Source organism: Dermacentor albipictus, unplaced genomic scaffold (assembly GCF_038994185.2).
Source record: "Dermacentor albipictus isolate Rhodes 1998 colony unplaced genomic scaffold, USDA_Dalb.pri_finalv2 scaffold_120, whole genome shotgun sequence".
Classification (NCBI taxonomy): Eukaryota; Metazoa; Arthropoda; class Arachnida; order Ixodida; family Ixodidae; genus Dermacentor; species Dermacentor albipictus.
Genome location: NW_027225674.1, coordinates 135931 through 160731, shown reverse-complemented (window position 1 = coordinate 160731; position 24801 = coordinate 135931). Strand labels below are relative to the sequence as shown.

At 47.1% G+C, this 24801-nt stretch overlaps 1 protein-coding gene and 1 long non-coding RNA gene across 2 annotated transcripts in view; one reads left to right on the top strand and one right to left on the bottom strand.

Annotated features, from left to right (window-relative positions):
• The window catches only part of LOC139053420 (ankyrin repeat domain-containing protein 16-like), a 59866-nt gene that overhangs the window by 28803 nt on the left and 6262 nt on the right, over positions 1-24801 (bottom strand). The window lies entirely within an intron of this gene.
• Positions 1-24801, top strand: part of LOC135897532 (uncharacterized) — a 48017-nt gene that overhangs the window by 23057 nt on the left and 159 nt on the right. The window lies entirely within an intron of this gene.

The window sequence follows — 24801 nt, the reverse complement described above, 5'->3', positions numbered from 1 at the left end:
GATTCCAGGGTGAGTGAGAGAATGTAAATGTCCAAAGAGGCGTCGTCTGAGATGATGCGAAATGAAGGGACGATAGTGACCAGTGGACACTTTGCAAGTGAGAAGAGCGTCGCCTTGAATGGAAAATGTCGCAGGTCTAAGCTGTTTGGTGTTCATCTTAGGTGCTGAAGTTCTTTGTGCTTTTGCTGCGCGATGGCCAATTCATGCAAAGCACCTATCGTTGCAATGGCTTTGACTCGGCTGAGCGCGTCTGCTGGAATATTTAATGCTCCTTTGACGTGTTGAAATTGTACCGAGAACTCAGTGAGGTAAGCCAGTTTTGTTATTTCACGAGGGGAGTATGTTATTCTTTGAGCCAGAATCATGGATGAGGGGCTTGTGGACTGTAAACAGGGTGAAACAGTGGCCTTCGAGAAAGTCGCGGAAGTGCTTGATGGATAAGTAAGCTGCCAAAAGCCCCCAGCCGAAAGCGCTGTACTTTGTCTCTGCTAACTGATTTTTTTTTTTTAGAAGAAAGCGAATGGATGCCAAATGCCAGCATCGACAGCAATGCTGGAAGCATCCACCATGAGCGCAGTGGGGGCCTCAGGTGCTGGGTGTACAAGCAAAGTCGTATTTTCCAGCTGCGTTTTAACCTCAATGAAGGCTTTGTCTCTTGGCTTTAAGGTGATGTGGGCTTGGTGGCATTGAGAGCTTCCAAAGGTTTGACTGTAGCAGCGCAAGATGGAATAAAACGTCTGTAAAAGTTCACCAAACCGAGGAAATGTCATAACTGCCACATTGAAGTGGGGCGAGGACAGTTGGTGATGGCCTCGACTTTGGAAGGAAGTGGTCTGATGCCTTCGTCATTCAAGAGATGGCCGAGGAACTCGACAGAAGAAGCACTAAAGTCGCAATTGGTGACGTTGATGACAAGGCTGTGAGACTAAAGGCGATGGAAGAGAAGCCATAGGTGCTCAATGTGTGTCTCTAATAAGGCACTGGCCACGAGGATGTCATCAACATAGGCGAAAATGAACAGCCATTCACAGACTACCTCATCAATGAAACGTTGAAATGTTTGTGCAGCATTCTTCAGGACGAACGACATCTGCAGGAACTCGAAGACCTCAAACAGCATCGTGATGGCTGTTCTGACACGAAAGTGTTTTATGTCAGGGTCCACGCTTGACTTTCTTTATCGAATGTAACATCAGCGCCAAGTAGTAAAATAGCTGGTTGGATGTAGCACTGTGGAAGCTACATGGATTCTTAGCCAATAAGAAGGCCGAATGCCCCTCGCGATGTGCTCATCCATGCTGTGTCATCTGCTCAGCATCTGCTTGTCATCATGTTACATGTTCCATGGTTGGTGGATTGGCAAAAAAAAAATGTTTTGACACCATAAACGTAAGCTATGTTTACATGCATACGACAGCAAGGCTTTGTTTTCCCTGTATGCTTTTCCTGCAGTTATCTTGCACCCTCCTTCACAAGTAGTACGGGCAAATGCCCTTACAAGTATTCATTTGCGCCAGAGCATCTGCTCGCTGTCTACTTGGCATTTGCTCGCTACTGTCACCACATACCATGATAGAGTGGGGTAGTAAATTAATGATGCAGTGAACAATTACACTTTTATAGCGTTCGGCACCATCAACGCATCACCCGTGCTAATGCTGTAGCGCCATCTAGAAATCTAAAGTTCTAAAATCTAAATAGAAATCAAACAAGTTTTACAGCTTGGTTCCCCGTCTGTAGTTCTAGCAGCATGAAAACAAACAGTCGATCTCAATAATTAAGACAAAACATGTCTAATGATTCGAACTTAGCTTGAGATGAGATGAGATGACGGATTTTGCCGCTTGTTTCTTGCTGACAGGACAGAGAGCCAGTAACAAGCACGAATTCGGATCGTAGTGGGTGGTCTGGGCTGAATTGGTGCTGCCATGTTGGCTGCATAATGATGGTTAGGGTGGCTAGTACGGTTAATGGCAGAAAGTGCCACAGTAATTGTCATTATACAATGTGCATTTGCATACGTAGTAACATGTCATGTATCACTGTACCATACCATGTAGCAATCAAAAATAAAACTCTCTGGTGTATACCCAATAATCAGCCAGTTATGCCAGGAACTATATACCGCAGCACAACGATATTACCTGTGTGTGCCTCGTACCTTCGGCAGTGCTGCAACCAGCTTGTGAGATGGAGATCGCAGTGTTGAAGTTCTGGATCGTGACACTTACGAGCGCCAAGAGGGAGCGCTGGTAGTCACAGCGCACTGGAGGCTCCAACGCGGTATAGCCTGGTGCTGGCACTTGCAGCAGATGGTTTCTCTTTCACGTTGGATTAGCCTGTGGCACTATGCTGCCTACAGAGTGCTGCTTCAACATGCATCAACAGTGCTTACATGCCAACTACTGCTTCACTTGTGATGGCAGCAACTAAGAAAACTGCTGCACTAGGCGGCACAGAAAGACAACGGCGTCGGCGGGCAAATCTCGCTCTGGACAGGCAAGACACGCTAGCATGAAGCAGACCGCATTCATGGCGCATGCTGCACACTCTGCCACTCGCATTCCTGAAGCTGAACGCGTTGCAACTCAACTGGCTGCCCAAGACACTATAGTCAGACCAAAATGCTCATACTGTCGCCGAAGCAACTCGGCAGCTGGGTGCTGCATGCCAAGCCAGCCTGCAACACGGTCGCTGACCCGCAAATCGTGCGCCTTTCGCTGCAGCAGACCGTGAGTTCACAAAGCAAACATGCAACAGCCTCTGTGAAGACGTGTTTCACTTTCGTGCTCCACCAATTCCTATGAAAGAGGGATCAACCCTAAATTTCGTTATTGATGTGATGTCAGCAATTCACGCACGCCAAGAGCGCATGCGTCAAGGCCTGAGTGACATGACGTCACACCAGAGTTTGGCTACTTAAACGATTAACTCAATAAACGTAAGGTTCATTCCTGTTCCTGCGTCCATTACTTCAGTGGCGACGAGGATTAACCCCCACGGCCAGGGTAAAGCATGGCGATGCAAGCCGGTCCGCCTATTTTTTACGAAGGGGACGACAAGTGGGATGCATATCAGATGCGATTAGAAGCTTTTTTCGAAGCCCACGAGATTGTCGATCTGAAAAAGCGTCGGGCCTTACTTGTTGCCGCCCTTAGTACCAAGACAGTAGATCTCCTGGCAGGCCGTTGTGCGCCTGGCAAGATTCAGGATCTGACATATGAAGCAGCAGTTCAAAAACTGGCCGAGTACTTTGCACCGAAAGGCAGTGAGATAGTGGAGTCTTATCAGTTTTTCACAAGGAATCAGCAGGCTAACGAGTTGATAAGCGACTTCATTGTCGAGCTACGGAAAATGGCTAATAGGTGCAATTTCGGCCAGGTGCTAGAGAGAATGCTGCACAACAGGCTTGTCTGCGGTCTACGGGATTCTGGAGTGCATTGTAATCTGCTAGCAAGGCACACGCTCATGCTGCAGGAAGTGGAGGATGTGGCGCTAGCTGCTGAGATGGCGGCACGCAATGTACAACAGATGGGAGATGGACCAATTGGAGAGGGCATCCACGCAGCGCAAATGAAGCAAGAGCGGCAGAAGTTCTTCAGAAGACCATAGCCAGACAGGATGGCAAAGTTGAACGATGAAGTACAGACCGGCTGCCTTTGCTGTGGAAGCGACACCCACAAGACCGCCAAATGCAGGTTCCACTGCGTTGAGTGTTTCTCATGTTGGAAGAGGGGACACCTGGCTTCAATGTGCAATTCCAAGCCACGCCAAGAAAACGTAGCTCACTGTGAGGAACCTTCGTCGGACAAGTGGACACAGGGTCACCAGTGTCAATAGTGACATGGCCAACTTATGCCCAGCAGCGCCACATGATGACAAGACAGTGAAGTCAATGTTGAAAGATGAATGGGAGTACGTGCTGCTAACAGACCATCTGAACACAGGGGTGGTGTCGTCGCACAATTTGGCCGAAATGACGGCACGTGATGGCACATGCACTCATGGCAGTTATGCGTTACGTTCGGGAAGGCTGGCCAAGGAAATTGCCGGCAACACAAGAAGCATTACGACCTATGTTCCACAAGAAAGACGAGTAGACATGCAGCCATGGTATTCTTTATTGGGGCCATCGGGCCGTGATACCTGCCGCAGCTCAAGAATCAATGCTGCAGCTGCTGCACGATACCTATCAAGGCATGTCGGCGATGAAAAATCTGGCACGAGCACTTTTCTGGTATCCCAGACTTGACAAGGATATCCAGAATATCGTACACGCATCTGCCGTGTGCCAGCAAAACTGCAGCATGCCACGCGCGCAAGAGCCAGTTCCGTGGCCGGACACATTCGAGCGATGGCCTAGAATCCACCTTAATTTCGCAGGACCAGTCGAAGGACGAATGTAGATGATCGCAGTGGATTCGCATACCAAATGGTTCGTGGTTGTTCCGCTTAAAGTAACCAGTGCAGATAACACTGTTGAAGCGTTGCAGAGCATTTTCAGCAGATCTGGGTTGCCACGAACACTTGTCTCCGACAACGGGGCCCAGTTTACAAGTAGACAGTTCTGCCAATTCGTGGTAGATAATGGCATAGTACACCTACGATCTCCTCCATATCATCCGCAATCCAACGGGCTGGCAGAAAGGGCAGTACGCACTGTTAAAGAAGGTCTGCGCAAAAACGTGCATGGTACCCTTGAAAGGCGCCTGGCCCGATGGCTACTGCGTTATCAGCGCACCCCACTCCAAAACGGAAAGACACCTGGCTTCTTGCTTCTTGGTTTCGAACCACGTACTTTGTTGGATAATGTGGTGTCACAAACTTTTTCTGCTGCAGGAGCACTTCCGCCCAGACACTCGCCCGGACAACCGGTCTGGTGCAAGGACTATAGGGCAGGTGACAGCTGGAGACCCGGAGTGATACAGAATACCAGGGGCGCCCGCCTGAGCACGGTCAAGACGGAGGATGGGGAACTATGTGAGCATCATGAAGATCAGCTACGACACCGCGCGGAGGCTCAACAACCAACATCGTTGGACGAGGAAGGCACTGAAAGAAACGGAGGGTTAGCCCCACCAAATGAAGATGCAGACCCTCTGGCGGGCTTTTCGAGTACCAGCCCCAATTCCTCGGCTAACGAAGAGCCCAAAATGGGAGCTGCCAACACTGGAGTTCCGGAAGAGCACGACACGAGTACTGCCAATGCTGGACCCCTGGCAGTTCCAATTTGCCGATCAAACCGGCGTCGCAAGGCGCCAGACCGTTTCTAGAGCTCCTCTTAAGGGGAAGGAAATGATGTGATGTCAGCAATTCATGCACACCAAGAGCACGTGCATCAAGGCCTGAGTGACATGACGTCACGCCAGAGTTTGGCTACTTAAACGACTAACTCAATAAACGTACGTTCATTCCTGTTCCTGTGTCCATTACTTCAGTTATGTCCTTTGGAGCCATAGGAATTTGATGGTAGGCTCTGGCTAGATCGATCTTGGAACAAATCTGGGCACTATAAGGAATGACAGTGAAGTTTTGGATGTTCCGTGGAGGGTACCAATCAGGAATTATAGCAGTATTCAGCATACGATAATCTCTGCAAAGGTGCCAATCACCGGTCTTCTTGGGCACCATGTGAAGGCTGGAGGGATGAGCAATTCTGATTTCTAACATATGCTCGAACTCCTTCCTGGCGATACGTAGCTTCTCTGGTTCAGTTTCAGTTCAGTTTATTTCCTTAAAGGCCCCCATTTCAGGGGGTGTTACATAAGGGGTGGGATTATATTTCGAATAACAAAAAACAAACAGCAAAGATTATTTAACATTGAAGATGATCAGTTACGCGTTCTTGAAGAATAGATGATGTAGCGATGCGAACGATGTCATAGGGTAGGCCATTCCAGTTTGTAGCTGCTCTAAAAAATAATGAAGCAGAAAACATAGTAGTGTGCGGTGGCAGATGGGCAACTTGAAATGGATGACTTGTGCAATAGGATATGCATGCTGCAGCTGTAATATACGGTGTTTGATTGAGAGAAGAATAAAAAAACTTGTGAAAAAGGGCAAGGCTAGCAATGCAGCGGCGATAGCAGAGGGACGGCAGTCCCGATTGTGCTTTCAAAGATGAAATCTGACATTGTATGAATATGAGGAATGAATGAATTGAGCGGCATGATTTTGAACGGCTTCCAATGCTGTGATTAGATACACCTGATGCGGGCTCCAGATGGCAGCTGCATATATTAATTTGGGTCTTACAAGGGCTTTATACGCAAGCAATTTAACATGTGGTGGGTCAACGCAAAGGTGGCGCTTTAGAATACCGAGTCTTTTGTTCGACGTTGAAATAATGTTACTAATATAGGGGCGCCATGATAAATTGAAAGAGAGGGGGGACTCCTAGGTATTTATATGATTGTACTAGTTCAATCAATGTGTTAGAAATTGAATAATCAGAGCGATAGGGATTGTGACGGCGAGAGAAGGACACGAGTTTACATTTTGTAGGATTGAGGGACATTAGCCAATCATTGCACCAATTTAGTACGCTGTTAAGATCTGTCTGGAGGATATGTTGGTCATAACAATTAGTAATGGTGTGGTAAATGACACAATCATTGGCAAACCTCCACTCCACTCCTCCACTCTTGCTGGCAACATGCTCACATCAGCACTTGTTTCCATGAAATGTTTCAGTCCATTGACAGAGTCAGGGATGAAGGAAAGGTGACTGGAGTTTTCTCAGGGGTCACTTGTTGCTGCTAGTGCTCCCGGAGATTGTTTCCCATCCACGAATGAAGCCGTGTACACTGGCATGCCCAAGTGGAAAAATTTCGATGGTACCAGCATAGGGATGGCAGCAAGTCAGAGGACTGCTCGTGAGAAGAGTGGTGAGCTGGAAATGGTGACCTAAAAGGAAACGTACGGCGAGCAAGCAGGTTGGTGGACATACCGTTAAATGCAGCAGGGATAAGATCTCAGAGGTGTCAAATATCCTTGTGAAGGGTTGAAAAACCATCATGCTGTGGAACCGGAGGATTGGCCGTGGAATGCTGGTTTGTAAACTTTCGCAAAGTAGTTGGTTGAACCCTGGCGCTGTCGGTTTTGGCCATGGTCACTTGGGAAGCAATGAGGTGTGGAAGCTGACACCTTGTCGAGTTTATCGGCCAAGGAAGCCAGAGCAGAAAGGCTACGATCTGATGTGCCTAGTAGCAATATTTGGATGGGAATTGGGAGGCATTGGAGGAACAGGTGCTTGAGATGTGCCTCATTGAAGATGGAGGCTTGTGGTCCAAGTAGATGCGGTATAAGTCAAAGGAGCTGGAACGGCTGACGATCCCCGAGCTCTGTGGTGGATAGGAGCTCTTGCAGGTGGCATCTCTCAGAAAGGGCTATGTGCTCCAGGATAGCAGCCTTGAGGGTGTCGTAGGGCGTTGGAGACTGAGGTGCAGACTGGAGGTCAAGCACCTGGAGGAGGGCGTCACCGGGTAGGGCAACTAGTAGGTGGGCGTAGTGGGTCTGCTGAGAGGTTACGTGCGTGGCCTGGAAGCTGGCCTCCACCTGAAGGAACCAAATGTCAGGATGCTGGTGGCTATACGGCGGCATCTTGACAGCATAGTGCGCCACAGGGATAGAATGAGGAGCAGCAATGTCATGCTGAGCAGGTGCCATTGAAACGTGTGGCTGCGTCGATAGTCCAACATCCCCAATGTTGTGAGAACAGGAAAGACCTAAGACACAATCTTCTTGCAAGGCTAACCCTTCAGACTCATTTTTATTTTATTTTGAATGCAGAGCTCACGCCTCTTCTTTTGCCGGCACCGTGCGCTCCGTGGCCAGACTTCGCCGCACCTCAATAGGTGCAGTTTACAGAATAGTGACACTGAGTAACAGAGTTGGAAACTTTATGCTTTTTCTTTTAGGTTTTGTAATTTTCAACAATTTAAAGAAAAAAAAAACTTATGGCCTCAATATAGTCAGCTCTAGTTGGTAGATTTTCTTTTAATTGCAACAAACTTAATAAAATATAGGTAGTGCAGCTGATGCAGAGCAATACAATTTCTCCAACCCTACATATTTAGATAGGAGCTCCAGAGGTAAAGCTTCCTCTTAAAGGGCCCCTCACCAGGTCTGGCCATTTTGAGCTGACAACCGCAGAGCATACATTGCATGATAACGATCACATCTGCAAAGTATTACATCGCTGCACGCCGCGCAAAGATCTGACATTTCAAACCGAAGGCCGTCTTTCCTTCTTCTCACGGCCGTCGCGCTCCAAGCCGGAGGATGACGTACTCGCGTCCCTACGCCTACATACTTGAGTCTGCAGTGTGATGTCGCTCGTGGTGACACGTGACTTCGAGAATTATTCAAGGCACCATCTGTTATTTAGAGAAATGACAAAACACACAAACGGAATGTCTGCGCGTTTCTTGCTTTACTTCGCACCGAAGCAAGAGATGTATTTCTGCTTCGTCTGCTTGTTCCCACGGTCGTGCGGTCACGTGAGCAGGTACCGAAACTATGCCATTTCCTACCGTGTTCCAGCGCATGATCACGCTCTGCGATCTGCTTGTTCTGCCTCAGTATTCGTGTAGTACTGAATTATACCGCTACTCATGTTTCCTTGTGCACAGCACGCAAAATCGTGTGCTACGCGAAATGATAACAGCTCACGCACAACTCTGCCAGCAGAAGTGCGCATCGCCGGAAAAAAAAGAGAGAAAAAAAAGTTATGGCAAGGCTCGTGACGTGTGTGTCATGTGAGCATCGAGGTCCGGCATGGGAGAATGCAGGGAAGGAATTTCGCTTGCAGAAGCTAGACGAGGCGAGTGGAGAGAGAGTCTCACTATGCAGTAGAGCCCGCCTGCTGAAATCAAGGGTTCACGGCACTGAAATATTTCTATCTCGGCTATTAATGAGCCGACTTGAAAAATTTTTGTAGCAGAATATTCCCTAGAGGACACGTAACAACTTCCAGCGTATAACCAAAATTTGCTATGGGACCTGGTGATGGGCTCTGGGCAACTCCGGCAATTTTTTTTACCATGTCAAGGTAATGGCAGTACCATGCTCCTGAGACTCTCCTGTCACGCGTCTGATAGTACAATTTCTCTGCAAATTCCGAAATAATTTTAGATACGCAAAACAGCATAAAAATGAAACTGAAACCTGGCCAAGCAATCGAGGGAATCCCTTCTTGTGACAGGTGCACAAGGCCTGCCAGTTGTGCCAGCACTGATAAAACTTGCAAAGAAGCAGAGGCCGATCTGATTTGTGACAGTGCCAGACCGTTGGCACAATGTCCTTGGGTAACAATGCGAGCTGCACCAGCTCTTTGAAGCTGTCAAACAGTGACAGCTGCGATTCCGATGAATTCAATAGTCATGAACTGCCATTCACATACAACCTGCCACCATGGGCTAGCACACAGTGCAGCATATCGCGCTGCATCATGATGACCAAGGTAGCCTTAACCACCGATTTAATATGTGGTGTTTGTTATTTTATGTGTTTTACCCCTTTTCAATGAAGAGTATCACATACTCAGTATGGCATGTCTTGGAGCACTGCTTTCCGCATTCGTAGGTTGATTTATAGAGTGCCCAATTTCCCCGGGAGAGAGAGAAAGAGATGCAAATGAGAGAAAGGCAGGGAGGTTAACCAGAGTTAAAGTCTCCGGCTTGCTACCCTGCACTAGGGGAAGGGAAGGGAAGGGAAGGGAAAGTAAAGTCGGAAAGAAGAGCAGGGACCAAAAGAAAGGCGTGAAAAAAAAGGGGAGGGGACGGTATGGGATCATATAGTCTTTCTAATAGGCCACTGCCACGTAAAAAGGTCAACAAAGCCTTGACTGACTTTCGGTGCGACGACAGTTCATGTCAGCATTCCAAGACCGTCTACTCTGAAAGTGTTCTCTCATCAAGGCATGCCAACACGGTTGCTAGTGACAGCCGGTGCACACTGTATCGAGGACAGTGGCAAAGTACGTGTTCTATAGTCTCCTCACCATCGCAGTGACTGCAAGCCGCGCTCTTGTCCATTCCGACTTGGAAGGCAAAAGATCTTGTGAAAGGGACACCAAGCCACAGTCAGCAAAGTACTGCTGTCTCAAATTGTGAGAGTCCAAATGGGGGTCGAAGTCGAAGGGATGGTTCCAGTCAGTGTAGACGTGTGTGCTTCAAGCTTGGTGTGTTCCATAAAGATCTTATGGCTACATTTGCAAGCACATAAATTTTCACTCCTGCCTCTGTTCTTGCGAATGGATACGATGTTTCTATTGACGGTCAAAGCATACCTTATGTCAGGACGCACCGATTCTTAGGCGTAATCATTGATCGTGACCTCTGCTAGAATCCTCATGTGGCCTACCTAAAGAAGCACCTGACGGATGTTTCTAATGTGTTCAAGCTTCTTGGAGGAAGAGCCTGGGTACATGCAATGATGCGACTATACAAGACGCTCTTTCTTGGGTATTTGCAATACAGCTTGCCTGTGCTGACCAACACCTGCAGAAATAATATCTGTAGATTCAAAAGCGTCCAGGTCCAGGCACTTAGAGTGTGTCTTGGATTGCTGTGGTGCTCGTCAACGGCTGAGACCAACACGATAGCACACAATTTCCCAGCCAAGAACCATATATTCATGGCAGCGCTCAGAGCACACGTAAGACATCTTGCTCGAGCCCCTGCCCATCATCAAGCCTCACTGCCAGAGGATCGACCACATGCCTCCTTTTGTCAGACAGTCCTGCCCTATTGTACATACGTTCCATCACATTATACAGCTCCAGCGAGAGTTCCATTTCCCCCATGGTGCTTGGCTCAAGCAAAAGTTCGACTAATGGTACCAGGAATATGAACAAAAGCTCAACTCTTGTCTCCAGCACTCAAGCAGCTTCAACTGCTCTTGCTGTATGTGACATACAATGAGCGTCATCATCTATATATGTACTGGCGCTTCAACCACGGTGAACGGGTCTGCAGGATCAGTGATCTTTCCTGCAAAAACCTTCACCATAAAGATTTGACTATCTCACCAGACTACATCAACTGCCAGAGAACTCACTGCTATTCATCGTGCACTTCACGTTATTTCTGATGAACTGCCCAATAAATGGAGCATGTTCAGTGACTCCAAGGCTGCTCTTCATTGTTTGGTTTCTGCCTTATGCCGCGGGTACCAAGAACAACTAGTTCTAGAAATCCAACTGCTGCTTCACCATCTCATCGAGCAAGGACACGACATCACGTTACAGTGGATTCCAAGCCACTGTGGCATAATGGGCAAAGAACATGCCGATGCAGCAGCATGATCTGCACATGAGGAGGGCTTGCAAGACTCCATACCCCGGAAGAACGCTGCTGACAGTCCAAAGCAATTACCCGTGCATTTGTTTACAAAAAACATGCAGCTAAAGCGACCACCTGTCATTTGCTTGAAATATAATGCAAGCCGCACATTGATGACATGAAATAATGTTAGAACATATCAAAATATGCTATTTTACATGTGTAAGCACTGTCACATCACTATGAGTCACGCTGGTATAAGCGACCGGACACCTTCGAAAACAGGGATTAGGTGATGTAGTACGCACTGTATACTGCCTACTTATCATTCTTTGTAGTCTCTTCACACACAAATTATGTGTTCTATAAAGTAGACATAAATGAAGACCTTTCAGCTATGATCATTCATTGAGAGAACAGGTAATTTTCTCATGGAAACACTGATGCCAATTCCAACACCATTGGCAGCTGAACAAGGTGGTTGTTTATGCTGCTGTATCAAAGGTATGAAAGCCTCTAACCCTACAGCTAGAATAGAACTGGCAGAACTTCCGAAGTTAATCAACAAGCATAAAACAGCTGACATAAGAAAGTATAATATGGATAGAATTGAACACGCTCTCAGGAACAGAGGAAGCCTAAAAGCAGTGAAGAGGAAACTAGGAATTGGCAAGAATCAAATGTATGCGTTAAGAGACAAAGCCGGCAATATCATTACTAATATGGATGAGATGGTTCAAGTGGCTGAAGAGTTCTATAGAGATCTATACAGTACCAGTGGCACCCACGATGATAATGGAAGAGAGAATAGTCTAGAGGAATTCGAAATCCCACAGGTAACGCCGGAAGAAGTAAAGAAAGCCTTCGGAGCTATGCAAAGGGGGAAGGCAGCTGCGGAGGATCAGGTAACAGCAGATTTGTTGAAGGATGGTGGGCAGATTGTTCTAGAGAAACTGGCCACCCTGTATACGCAATGCCTCATGACCTCGAGCGTACCGGAATCTTGGAAGAACGCTACCATAATCCTAATCCATAAAAAAGCGGATGCCAAAGACTTGAAAAATTATAGACCGATCAGCTTACGGTCAGTTGCCTACAAACTATTTACTAAGGTAATCGCAAATAGAATCAGGAAAACCTTAGACTTCTGTCAACCAAAGGACCAGGCAGGATTCCGTAAAGGCTACTCAACAATAGACCATATTCACACTATCAATCAAGTGATAGAGAAATGTGCGCAATATAACCAACCCTTATATATAGCTTTCATTGATTACGAGAAAGCGTTTGATTCTGTCGAAAGCTCAGCAGTCATGGAGGCATTACGGAATCAGGGTGTAGAGGAGCCATATGTAAAAATACTGAAAGATATCTATAGCGGCTCCACAGTCATCGTAGTCCTGCATAAAGAAAGCAACAAAATACCAATAAAGAAAGGTGTCAGACAGGGAGATACGATCTCTTCAATGCTATTCACAACGTGTTTACAGGAGGTATTCAGAGACCTGGATTGGGAAGAATTGGGGATAAATGTTAATGGAGAATACCTTAGTAACTTGCGATTCGCTGACGATGTTGCCTTGCTTAGTAACTCAGGGGACCAACTGCAATGCATGCTCGCTGACCTGGAGAGGCAAAGGAGAAGGGTGGGTCTAAATATTAATCTGCAGAAAACTAATGTTTAACAGTCTCGGAAGAGAACAGCAGTTTACAATAGGTAGCGAGGCACTGGAAGTAGTAAGGGAATACATCTACTTAGGACAGGTAGTGACCGCGTATCCGGATCATGAGACGGAAATAATCAGACGAATAAGAATGGGCTGGGGTGCGTTTGGCAGGCATTCTCAGATCGTGAACAGCAGGTTGCCATTATCCCTCAAGAGAAAAGTGTATAATAGCTGTGTCTTACCAGAACTCACCTATGGGGCAGAAACCTGGAGACTTACGAAAAGGGTTCTGCTTAAATTGAAGACGACGCAACAAGCTATGGAAAGAAGAATGATGGGTGTAACATTGAGGGATAAGAAAAGAGCAGATTGGGTGAGGGAACAAACGCGTGTTAATGACATCTTAGTTGAAATCAAGAAAAAGAAATGGGCATGGCATGGGCAGGACATGTAATGAGGAGGGAAGATAACCGATGGTCATTAAGGGTTACGGACTGGATTCCAAGGGAAGGGATGCGTAGCAGGGGGCGGCAGAAAGTTAGGTGGGCGGATGAGATTAAGAAGTTTGCAGGGACAACATGGCCACAATTAGTACATGACCGGGGTTGTTGGAGAAGTATGGGAGAGGCCTTTGCCCTTCAGTGGGCGTAACCAGGCTGATGATGATGATGATCGAAGGGGGAAACCGCTTGTTGCCCATTTGGTATAAGATGCTACCAGTGCATCTCGGAAGTCGAAAATAATGAGTCGGCATAAGTACACCCATGTATGTAGTCACATTTAATTAGTGTGAATTAGTGTAATTAGTTTCTGGCCTTCCGCTTGCTTCTCAAGTGCAGAAAGCCCCACAGGTCCTAAACAGGTCCGGCACAGCAGCGGTGCGGTGCAGCAGTTCCCCGCAAAAGCCTCACGCGGTAGCCGGCACTTTGGACACTCTTCCAGTATTTCACGCAAGGAGGCTTCTGTACTCGCTGACAACTTTGTGTGGCAACGAAGGGAAAGCTACGGAGGCAAAGCATGCACAAGTGAGAGCGCTTCTGAAAAAAGTCCCGTGTTTTCATCCACGTTAGTTTAAGCTGGGGAAGAGAAAACATAAACACCTTTTTAGCAACAGTTAAATAAGATAAAACATACCAATGAATCTAAAAGTTTACTTATTTTGTGGTTTTTCCCTTCCACGTCTGGGCAACCGCGAAACTGTCGCACGTGAAGCTGCGTCGATTCAGTGTCTGTTCCGAGCAGCCAAAAGTGCTGTTAAATGCTGGCGGACTACTTGGTGCTTTGACACATGTGCAGCAGCCATATGCTCGTAGCTTTCCCTTCACTGCCACAGAAGGCTGTCGGCGAGTACAGGCCACTCTAACCATACAGTTTCATACAATAATTAGTAGAGGGAACTCTGGAGCTAGTGTTTAGGGGGGCTGCAGTGGGAGCGGTTGTACCAGCATGAGTATTATGGGAAGTACATGGATTTGCCTAACCTTCGTCATTCTGGTTTCAAACGGCTTTGTGACTTTGTAAGCTCGTAATTTTCAACAATGTAGTGCGGAATAAATAATAAAATGAACATTATTAAAATTGACCGATGGCACGATTCGAACACAGGACCTCTAAGCACACAAGCCTGATACTGAAACCATTAAGCAACGGGTGCTTTCTTTTTCTTTATTTCCAGCTTGGCTAGAAACCTCAAAGGAGTTTGTGATCACAGGTCACACTTGTTTTATATGTGTTAAGGTATCCAGCATTGACACCACATCTTCATCACAGTCGATCGTTTTGTACACGTTACATACTTTCACAACCATTCCCATGATATATTCATACACAGATCGACCTTTAACATCACAGTATCTATATGCTAGCAGACTATGCCAGACTGTGTGCAGCCCGAGTAAAAACAAAACGTCCATCCGTTCAAAATTGCGTTCAGCAGGCAAAAAACGAATACCATGATGACTGAGGGTAGGTCTATCTTTAAAGTTCTCTGTAATTTAACCCCAAAAAATATGGCATCATTACAATCAATGAAAACATGTTCGATCGTTTCAGCTTTGTTGCACAGAAAGCATTTGCTCCCCCATGGCACATAAACCCCCCTTTCCTCTAAACATGTTTTAACAGGCAAGGTTCCCTTTTGAAGCTTGAAGAAAAATGTTTTAACATTTGCTGGTATCCACATATTTTGAACCCTTTTAAGCATGTCTTACCCAGGTCCTCAAAACATTAACCGACACAATGGTACAGGGAACACACTCTCAATAAAATCCTTTATAAGACATTTTTTTTTTTACATTGGAGATGTACTCAAGATTAATCCACGGATGCATGCGTCAACAGGCATGTGAAACATACTTATGAATTTATCGCGAGTGTGCCAGTGCCTTGAGATGCTTGGCGCGTTTCGATTTGGGCATCTCGACAAGCTCAATCGTTGCAATTAGTGCGCCTTGAGCATGTTTGCAGTGCCTTCTGCACTTCGAAGAATATAGATTGCTCTGAAATTTAAGACAATGAAGGCATGTAAAGCGTAGGAAACAAAGCTACAAGAATGTCTGAAACAACAAGCTCGAAGATCAGACAAATCCATGTCATGTCATCAATTCTATGGTGGGCCGACGACTGCAGCGCCAGAGTTCCCTCTAGCATATTGTAGGAAACTCTACGACTCTAACCATGCTCGTGTCCCAGACTGCCGTGTGAATCTCTGCATGGCTCCCATTGGTCGAGTTAATGCAGGCGCTCTTTCCGGCGCTAGCGCCAAGGCGCCCTTCAGTTATGGCCCTTACGGGCGGGCGATACTTTATGAAAGTGGTGGCGCACATGATTGTTTACATCTTCGTGGCAACAGGAACAGCAGCCGCACAACACCTCCTCTCCAAAGTAGCTTTTTTTAAAAATTATTATACCGATCTGTCCGGCTCGCTACCCACTCTGCCCCCCACTCATGCTGCATGCACAGTTGTTGTTTTCTTTTTTTCTTTTGCCTCTGCCCACGGCGCATTCTTCTTTATGCCCGTGCACTACGCCGTGAAATAGATTTTTTTTTTTCGTTCAAATACACACCAAACGGATGGCACGCCAAGCGCGAGTACACAAATTGCGGCAATGCGTCCTTCAAAGCATAAGGACGCATTGGAATTGTTTGTTCTAGACTCCAGTGCTGTGAAGACAGGACCCCATACAGGATATAAAGAGAGAGAGCGCTGCTGTGTAGATAAGAACTCTGCTTCTAACTTTTGTAGTTGCTGGCATACACTACGGTGCTCTGTTGCTCGATGCTCAGTTGTTTGTAGCGATGTATTAAACCAGTTTGTTTTACGTCGTCTCGTCTACCTGCCGTTCCCTCCTCGATGATCAACAAGGGGCAAGCTTCAAGCGAACGCTGTTGAAGTTGGCGGCCGCTCGAAGTCATGAAGTTATTTAAACTTAAAGCGTTAGTAACGGCAGGACTAAGTTCATTCCATTCCCTATTCGTTTAAGAAAAATATGAGTATTTAAAGCAATTTAAGTTAAAAATGTATTCATTAGGTGTTCTAGAATGCTTGTGGCATGTTGACCTAGAACGATTAAAAGAACTTCAAATGGATGTGTCAATGGTCTTGTCATTATGAATAAATTGAAACAACTTTAGTCGTGCTAATTTTGCCCTACTTTGCCGTGGTAATAAGCCAGTTTTTTTTTAAATAATTTATTCAATGAATCTATTAACTTGTATTTATTATAAATGAACCTTATTGCCTTCCTCTGCACCCCCTCTTATGAGTTCTTTTCTGTACGTATGTCAAACAATACTGGCATACTCCAGCACTGATTGAACAAGCATGTTATAGGCCAGCAGATTTGTATCTGCGGACGCGAGACGAAGGTGTCTTCTCAGAAAGATGAGTCGCTTTAGTGCTCAGCATGTACATTAATTTCCACTTGAGGTTATGTTGTTAACATGGATTTCCCATCGGAGAATGCGTGTTAAAGTGACACCTAAATATTTACCCTGAAATACACAAGTGAGAGGTGTTTCATTAATAATGTAAGTAAAATCAGATATCTGTTTCTTTCTGCTTAGTGTTAGTGTTATTGATGTTTCACTCCTGACACCAAGAAAAGGTAGAATTTTGTATAAAGTGATCATCATTGCAATCAATTTCGCAGTACGAAAACAATCATCAGCGAATAGAAGGATGTTACCATATAATCGGGAAGGCAAATAATTTATGTATACAAAAAAATAAAACTGGGCCCAAAACACTGCCTTGGTGCACTACAAATGTAATAGATGATAAATTGGAAGCTTCGTTATGAATATACACGAATTGTCAGCCTCCTGAACGAGCCGGACGTAACCACCAGAAGAGGCAACAGTGCCGCGAGGGACACCACGCCAGACCTGTCGTGGTTATCAGGCACGCTAGACGTCTCCTGGAGAAGCGAAGAAGTGGACCTGGGGTCTGACCACAGCGTGATCGGCATCACGATCCGAGGCTCCCGATATCGGGCTGTGCTGGGGACGGCACGGATCACGGATTGGGACAAGATGAAAAAGTTTACCCAAGAACAAGAAGAGGCGTCCGAGGAAGAATCGGGACAAGCTGAAACACAAAGGACCTACACCGAATGGGCGAGGGACCAGAAGAAGGCCCTCGATAAATTTACCCAAGAAATCGCAACGACATTGCAGACACCGTATGTGGACGCCAGACTGACCCACATGTGGGCGGCCCGACACTCGTTAACGCGGCGGTGGAAACGTCACAACAGAAAGCTGGCCAAGCGCATAGCAGTCTTGAACAAAAAGATCGCCGAGCACGCAGCCAAACTATGTAAGGAAAATTGGCTGAAGACCTGCGACGGCCTGCAGGGCAAGCTCTCGACGTGGAAGACGTGGTGTCTCTTGAGACATCTGATCGACCCGCTGAGTAGCAAAACTGCGACCAATCGCAACCTCACCAAAGTATTGAACACGTACAAGGGAGACGGCTGCAGGCTCCTGGAAGACCTGAAGGCCAAGTACTTAAAGACAGAGAAGGGCCAGTACCCGGTGCCCGAGAGGTACGAAGGACCCGACAACGAAGAACTGGACCGGCCGTTTACCATGACGGAACTGTGGGCAGCGATAGATGACAGTAACAAGAGAAGTGCACCTGGCAGGGACGCCATAACTTACAAATTACTCGGTAACACGAGCCGTACAGCGGCCAGCGGCCTCCTAGAGCACATTAACGAAGCCTGGGAGAGCTCGCAGTTGCCGAAGAAATGGAAGGACGCCAAGGTCCGCTTCATTCCAAAGCCCAACAAGGCCCTCACGATAGACAACATGCGGCCCATCTCTCTCACATCCTGCGTGGGGAAGGTGATGGAGCGCATGGTCCTTCGCCGGCTGCAGAAGCACCTCGAAGAAACGGATCAGATGCCAGAGACGATGTATGGCTTCAGGCAACATCTCAGCACCCAAGACGTGATGATCCAACTCCACGAACTGGTCGTCAAGCCGGCAACGAGGCACGTGCCGCGCGGGATACTCGTTCTCGACCTAAAGGGAGCGTGTGACAACGTGTCCCACGCGAGCGTGTTGCAGAATCTAAACAAAACCCGGTGTGGCCGAACACATTTGGCTACATAAAAGATTTTCTGTCAAACCGAACGGCGACCATCAGGATAGGGGAGGAGAAGTCGGACCCTGTCGAACTCGGCGATAGGGGCACCCCTCAGGGATCGGTCTTGTCGCCCCTGCTCTTCAATCTGGCCCTGCTGCCCCTGCCCGATCTACTCAAGCAAATTGAAGGCGTGGACCACGTGTTCTACATCGACGATATTAAGGTGTGGACGGCCCGAGCCGGATCCGATGCCTGGATGAAGGAAGTCTTGCAGCGGGCGGCAACGACCGTGCACGAGTACGCAAAGTCGTGCGGACTGAGCTGCGCTCCCCAGAAATCAGAGCTGCTCATGATCCAACCGGGAAAATCCAAGAAGGAGCTGCCGCCGAACGTGATTATCACCATCGCCGGAACTACCATCAAGCCAACACAGCAGATTAGGATTCTCGGCCTACTACTTCAGAGCGACGGGAAGGCACAGGCCGCCATCACAAAGATCAAGACTTCAACCGAACAGATACTTGGTATGATTCGGAGGGTATCTAATAGAAACCGAGGCCTTAAAGAGGACGATGCCATGCGCCTGGTACGTGCGTTCGTCGTGTCGCGGGTTACCTACGCTGCACCGTATCTCCAGCTGACGAAGGCGAATAGGGACACCCTAAACACGATGCTTCGTAAGGCAATGAAACAAGCACTGGGCATGCCTATTTACTCGTCCACTCAAAAACTGCTAGACATGGGCGCCCACAACACGGTGGAGGAGCTCATCGAAGCCCACCTCTCTAATCAGAGAATCCGGCTCAGTCACACAGAACACGGACAGGCCGTCCTACGCAAAACAGGATGGCAAATCGAGCCAGTACCCATAAAGACGGCTGTTACGGAAGACTGGAAAACGATCATTCAGACAAAACCTCTTCCCCGGAACATAACGTCGGGCAAGGACGACGAGAGGTGCACCGCACGAGCTAAAGCACTAGCCCGGAAGCTGGAAGAGAACACCAGGGTCCTCTACGCGGACGCCTCACTCCGAAAACACAGTGACCGTGCAGCGGTGGTGGTTACATCAAAAGACAGGCCGATCGTCAGCGTGTCCCTGAAGACAACAGACCCCGCAGTTGCCGAAGAAGCGGCCGTGGCCCTCGCACTCGCACAGCCGAGCGTGGACACCGTAGTCACCGACTCAAACACAGCCTACAGAAGCTTCCGCAGGGGGGTAATCTCCTCTGCGGCCCGAGCCATTCTAGCCAAGCACAAGCCTCCGGGAAGAGCCATAGAGCTCGTGTGGGTCCCGGCTCACTCGCAGGTAGCAGGCAACACTATCGCCGACTACCATGCCCGAGAAATGTCAATCCGGGCCGAGTATGAGCCGGAAGAGCTACCGCACCCGGTTACCAGCTTTCGGGACATTACCCGGATGTACCAAGAAGAAAGGTGCAGACTGCCAGAACCGCACCCCAGACTCACCAGGCAACAACAGACGATCCTGCGTCGAGCGCAGGCGGGATCGCTTGCGCATCCCGTACTCATGAACCGCATGTACCCTGCGGAATACGATACGTTCTGTCCTTTTTGCAGAAGAGAAAAGGGCACCCTGCCACACGTCTTGGCAGAGTGCACAGAACTCAAGACCCCGCCTCCTCCCCTTCCCACCAACACCCCCAATCCCCAACCCCTTGAGCGATGGGAGACCTTGTTATCCAGCACCGCCCTACCGATTCAGCTCGCACTGACGGACAGGGGCCAGGAGCTGCTGGAAACATATGGGTCCCGTAACTAGGGAACCACCCCGTCTGGTGCCTGTGTGCACCACCGATTTATTTCGGTCCCAGCAAATGTTGCTTCATCATCATCGGTGGCACACTCACTCATGAGTGCACTCACTCATGAGTGCACTCACTCACATTCACTAGCACTCATTTCAAAGGCATGAGTGCGAGTGATTGCCAGTGACTGTGAGTGAAGGTGAGTGCGAGTGTGAGTGAGTGCTAATGAGTGTGAGTGGTTGAGTGCCAGTAAGCGTGAGCGGAGGTGAGCGCGAGTGGAGATGCATGCGAGTGCGAGTGAGTGCCAGCGAGCGTGAGTGGAGGTGAGTGCAAGCAAGGGCGAGCGAGTGTGAGTGGAGATGAGTGCAGGTGCCAGCGAGTGTGAGTATACGTGAGTGCGAGTGCGAGCCAGCGAGTGTGAGTGCGAATGAGTGCAAGTGTGAGTGAGTGCCAGTGAGTGTGAGCGTAGGTGAGTGCGAGTGAGTGCGGGGCCTGGAAAAATTATGGTGAGTGTGAGAGAGTATTCTCCCACACTGCCGACCTATGGGCAATGGTGAATTGCATTGCATTTTCCACATGTCGCATTCATGTAAGCTCTGGTAATGTGCTAGAAAGTGAATTAATGCAGCTTTGACGTTTCTCTGCACTGCAAATAATAGCTGTGACATTGAGAGGGCCTTTACACAACCATGTTACATTTAAGAAAAGATGGCTGATTTGTCTAGCTTTAATTTATTTGATTTTGTTGGAAGAGCATATATAGGGAACCAGTAAAACATGATAACAGACATCAACAAAAGGCCCAACAAGTGTAGGATTGACAAAGGAATGCTCCGAACGCCCAGGACAATGCACATAAACAAGGGTTTTTTGATAAGGAAAAACATCACACCTCCTGCAAAGCATTCCTACCGTGTGCAATAGTTTTCATACTACTTTTCTTTGTTAAAAGGTGCTAAGAACAAAGCAAAGAAGAGATAGCAAAATCCTTCTCTATATTTGCAGTTCTTGTTAATGTGGTTTCATTTAAATATATTAACAATGCCTGACGAGGACTTGCAGAGAAGAGTTTGTCACATTATTTGCCAGCAGCTGTCTTTGTCATTACCTGTTCCTGTGAGTGATTTCACTTGTTGAAATATGATGGCTGCATTCAAAAGACCATTGCTTGCGTTAATCATTTGTAAAAGTCACTAGAAAAATCTTCAACTTTAGGCTGTGAGACAATAAAGCCGTCGATTTCTTTTCGGTTTTCATTTTTAAAAGTAACACCCAATTTTTACCCCCCCCCCCTTGAATTTTGAAAAATATAAAACCCGAAAATGGAGGACCTTATGTATAATCCTCAACCCACCTTGACTGTTATATATTTCGAAATTCTTGTTGCGAGTATATGCAAAAATATGGTGCTACCTTACCTGCCATGTTACTACAATTTGCGCTACCGTCCAAAATCTGTATTACTGTAAATGCAGTGCTGCTGCTGCCATATGAAATATTAACTGAATCTATCAACCTCACATACAAGTCAGAGGTTGACTTCGAGGCTAAGGATTCTGTGAAAAATATCTCGCCTTATATTCACAAAAATACATTATCTCACTTAGTGTCACCCTGGCCCCATAACTTATTTGCAGAGGTGGATTTCAACGTACCTCCTAGTGCCTAATTTTAAGAAATTTGTGAAGCTTAATAGTGATCACTCCAAATATATCCATAAATATATCTGCCAAGATTGTGACAAATAGCCAGGCAGCCATGTCAAACATCGGAAAGTAGAAGAAACCTTCACTTTAAAAATGCTATATATGTACATATATATAGTCACCTACTTTATGTCCCTTTTTCGCTTACGTCTTCCTATTTTTTTATGCTTATTGTAACCTTCTGTTCCCCTATCTTTACCTTAGCCTGTTTCTCACAATCGCAGAACAGTTTAAGTGTCCACTGGGAAGCGAGACAGTTGTGATGCCCATGGTCCTTCATTATGTTCCTCCTTTTTGCCTTTAATAAACTGCTACTACTTCTAGCAGCATTGCCTTTCTGTACAATAACAAGGACAACACCCTGGCATGCAGTTAGAATGCTCCACCATCTACAGTTAGAACTCAATCTAACGAAACCCGATTTTACGAAGTTCCCGATCTAATCAAGGAATTTACATTCCCCGGCAGGTACCCATAGGGTTCAATGTTACCATCAACCCGAATTAACAAAACAAACTTGGCCGAACTCAATTTAACTCAGTTTTTTGTGAAATAAATGAGAAAAAATGCGGTGATTTCTTTCCAATTTTGACATGTACGTGTTCTTCGAGAGAGAGAGAGAGAGAGTGTAAATTTTACAGCGAAGAGCACACGAGCGCCGGTAGCTCTTTCGCTCTGCAGTGGGTGGTCCCCTCAGTCCAGAAGTCCAGCAGCCTTAGCTGCCCTTCTCGCTTGGTTGACTAGGTTGAGCTGGTCCATCGAGTCTGAGCAGTACAGCGTTGCCTCCCCTTGCTTTGTGGTGGGGTGTGTTATGGGTGTGAGCTGCGGTGCGCTTGTGCAAGCCCATACCATGTGGCAAAGCATTGCGCATTGATTGCAGTGTGGGCATTTATAGGAATACAGTGCAGGGTGTATGGCGTGGTAGAGACTCGAGAGAGGATATGTGTTTGTTTGGAGTTTTTGCCATATTACATTTTCCTCTCTCGTCGGAGCATTATGAGGTGATGGTAGTGTTCTTCATGAAAGGTGATAGTAATGTAGGATGTGCGTGTAGGTTAATGGTATGGGCTCGGGGTGGAACTGCTGGGCGTGACCCTCTTGTGGCTCCCGGTGTACATGCGCTCAGGCGTAGGCGTGTGCCTGCTGATTGCCGCGTAAGGATTTATGCCCCGGAGTCCACATGACTTGCATGTATGGCGGGAACTGGTGCACCTCAATCAGAATGCGATGTGTGGCCCTGGAAAAATTTCGGCGTGCCGTCTGAGAGTCCATCAGAACTATGACGTACTTCCAGTGCAGTCTCATCATGATGGCTAACGCTATCACTAATTCCTCTGCCTCTGCAGCGCTCACTCTGGAAACTGACGATGCCTTTATTTTGGTCCCGTGATTGTCGACTACGCTGGTGACAAATGCAGTGCTTCTTGTGGTGCTGGCCGCGTCTACATGTAAGACATTGGGGTGGTTCTCATACTTCCTCGCGAGCGCCTGTGCTCGGGCATGTTGCTGTCCGATGTGGAAGGTCAGGTGCATGTTTCTGGATGTGAGACATGCATAGTTTCCTGTATACGTATTGGGATTTTTGTCAGTGCGCTGGTCTTCCGTACAGAATATCCAAGACGCAGTGTCCCCTTGTTGTGCACTGTAGCCTTAACTTCTGGTTTACCAGGTGGGCCTCTATAATTTCCTGTGCGTTGTTGTACAACCCTGTCTCCTCGAGGTGAGAAGTAGCCGTTCTGGGTGGGAGTCCGAGCACTCGCTTATACGCCTTGCGTATCAGCCGGTCGAGTACCTTCACTTCCATATTGCTGAAATTTAAATCCTTCGAGCGTGTGCTCTAAAGCTACCACATTATAACACCTAGGTGTCATGGTCACATCTCTAGCTTTATTTTGACGCGGCTGCACACCACGTCAACGCACAGAACAGTCGACTCAACACCGCCTCGGTAGGGACAGCAATGGTTACTTTCGTTATTTCATGGTTTATGCAACAGATGGCGACATTAGTGGCAAATACAATGCCGCAGTAGCCTTCGTGTGTCACTAGGTTACAATTTTAGATTTCGAAGGACCAACAGTTCCTCTCTATTTAACAAAATAGTTTAAGCGTGGTTATCACTTCGTTAAATCTGAACTGTAGTAAGTTCAGCATGATACTATGACACTGTCATGGCACTAGGAATGCATAGTCAGCTGAAACAGGCACCCCTTGTGCACATGTGCAGCCTAGACAGTGGCTATGTGCAGGCGGTGAGGTTGCTATCCAGGCCTACTGCAACTGGAAACACTATGTTAGAGTCACCACAGTGAGACACAGCAAGCCCTACTAGCAGTGGTTGCCTTGATTGTCATCACTTATGAAGCTACGTGCCAAGAACCTTGCCATGTTTTATATGCTGAATGACAGTTACTAAAAATGTAATCCTTCATTTCAATGTTCACAATGCATATATGCTAAAGGAATAAGAAGCATAGAGACTTTACTCTCTGTCTGTTCATCACTTTCTTAGTGTGTGTGCAATATACACGTCATAAAAATTCAATGTTAACAACTTACTTAAAGCTTGGATGCTTGCACACTGCAGTAATCTCTCTTTGCATGCTGGATACTAAAGTATCTAAAATTGTTATAATTAATATTGACATACATGGTTTAACTGGTACTTAACCGGTACTTTCGCAGTGGCGACGGTGAGGAAAGCACATCGGTTAACTTCTGCTGTGTTTTAGAGGCACTGACTTCGAAAACTTCGATCTCCTGTGGCGCCCCGACCCAAG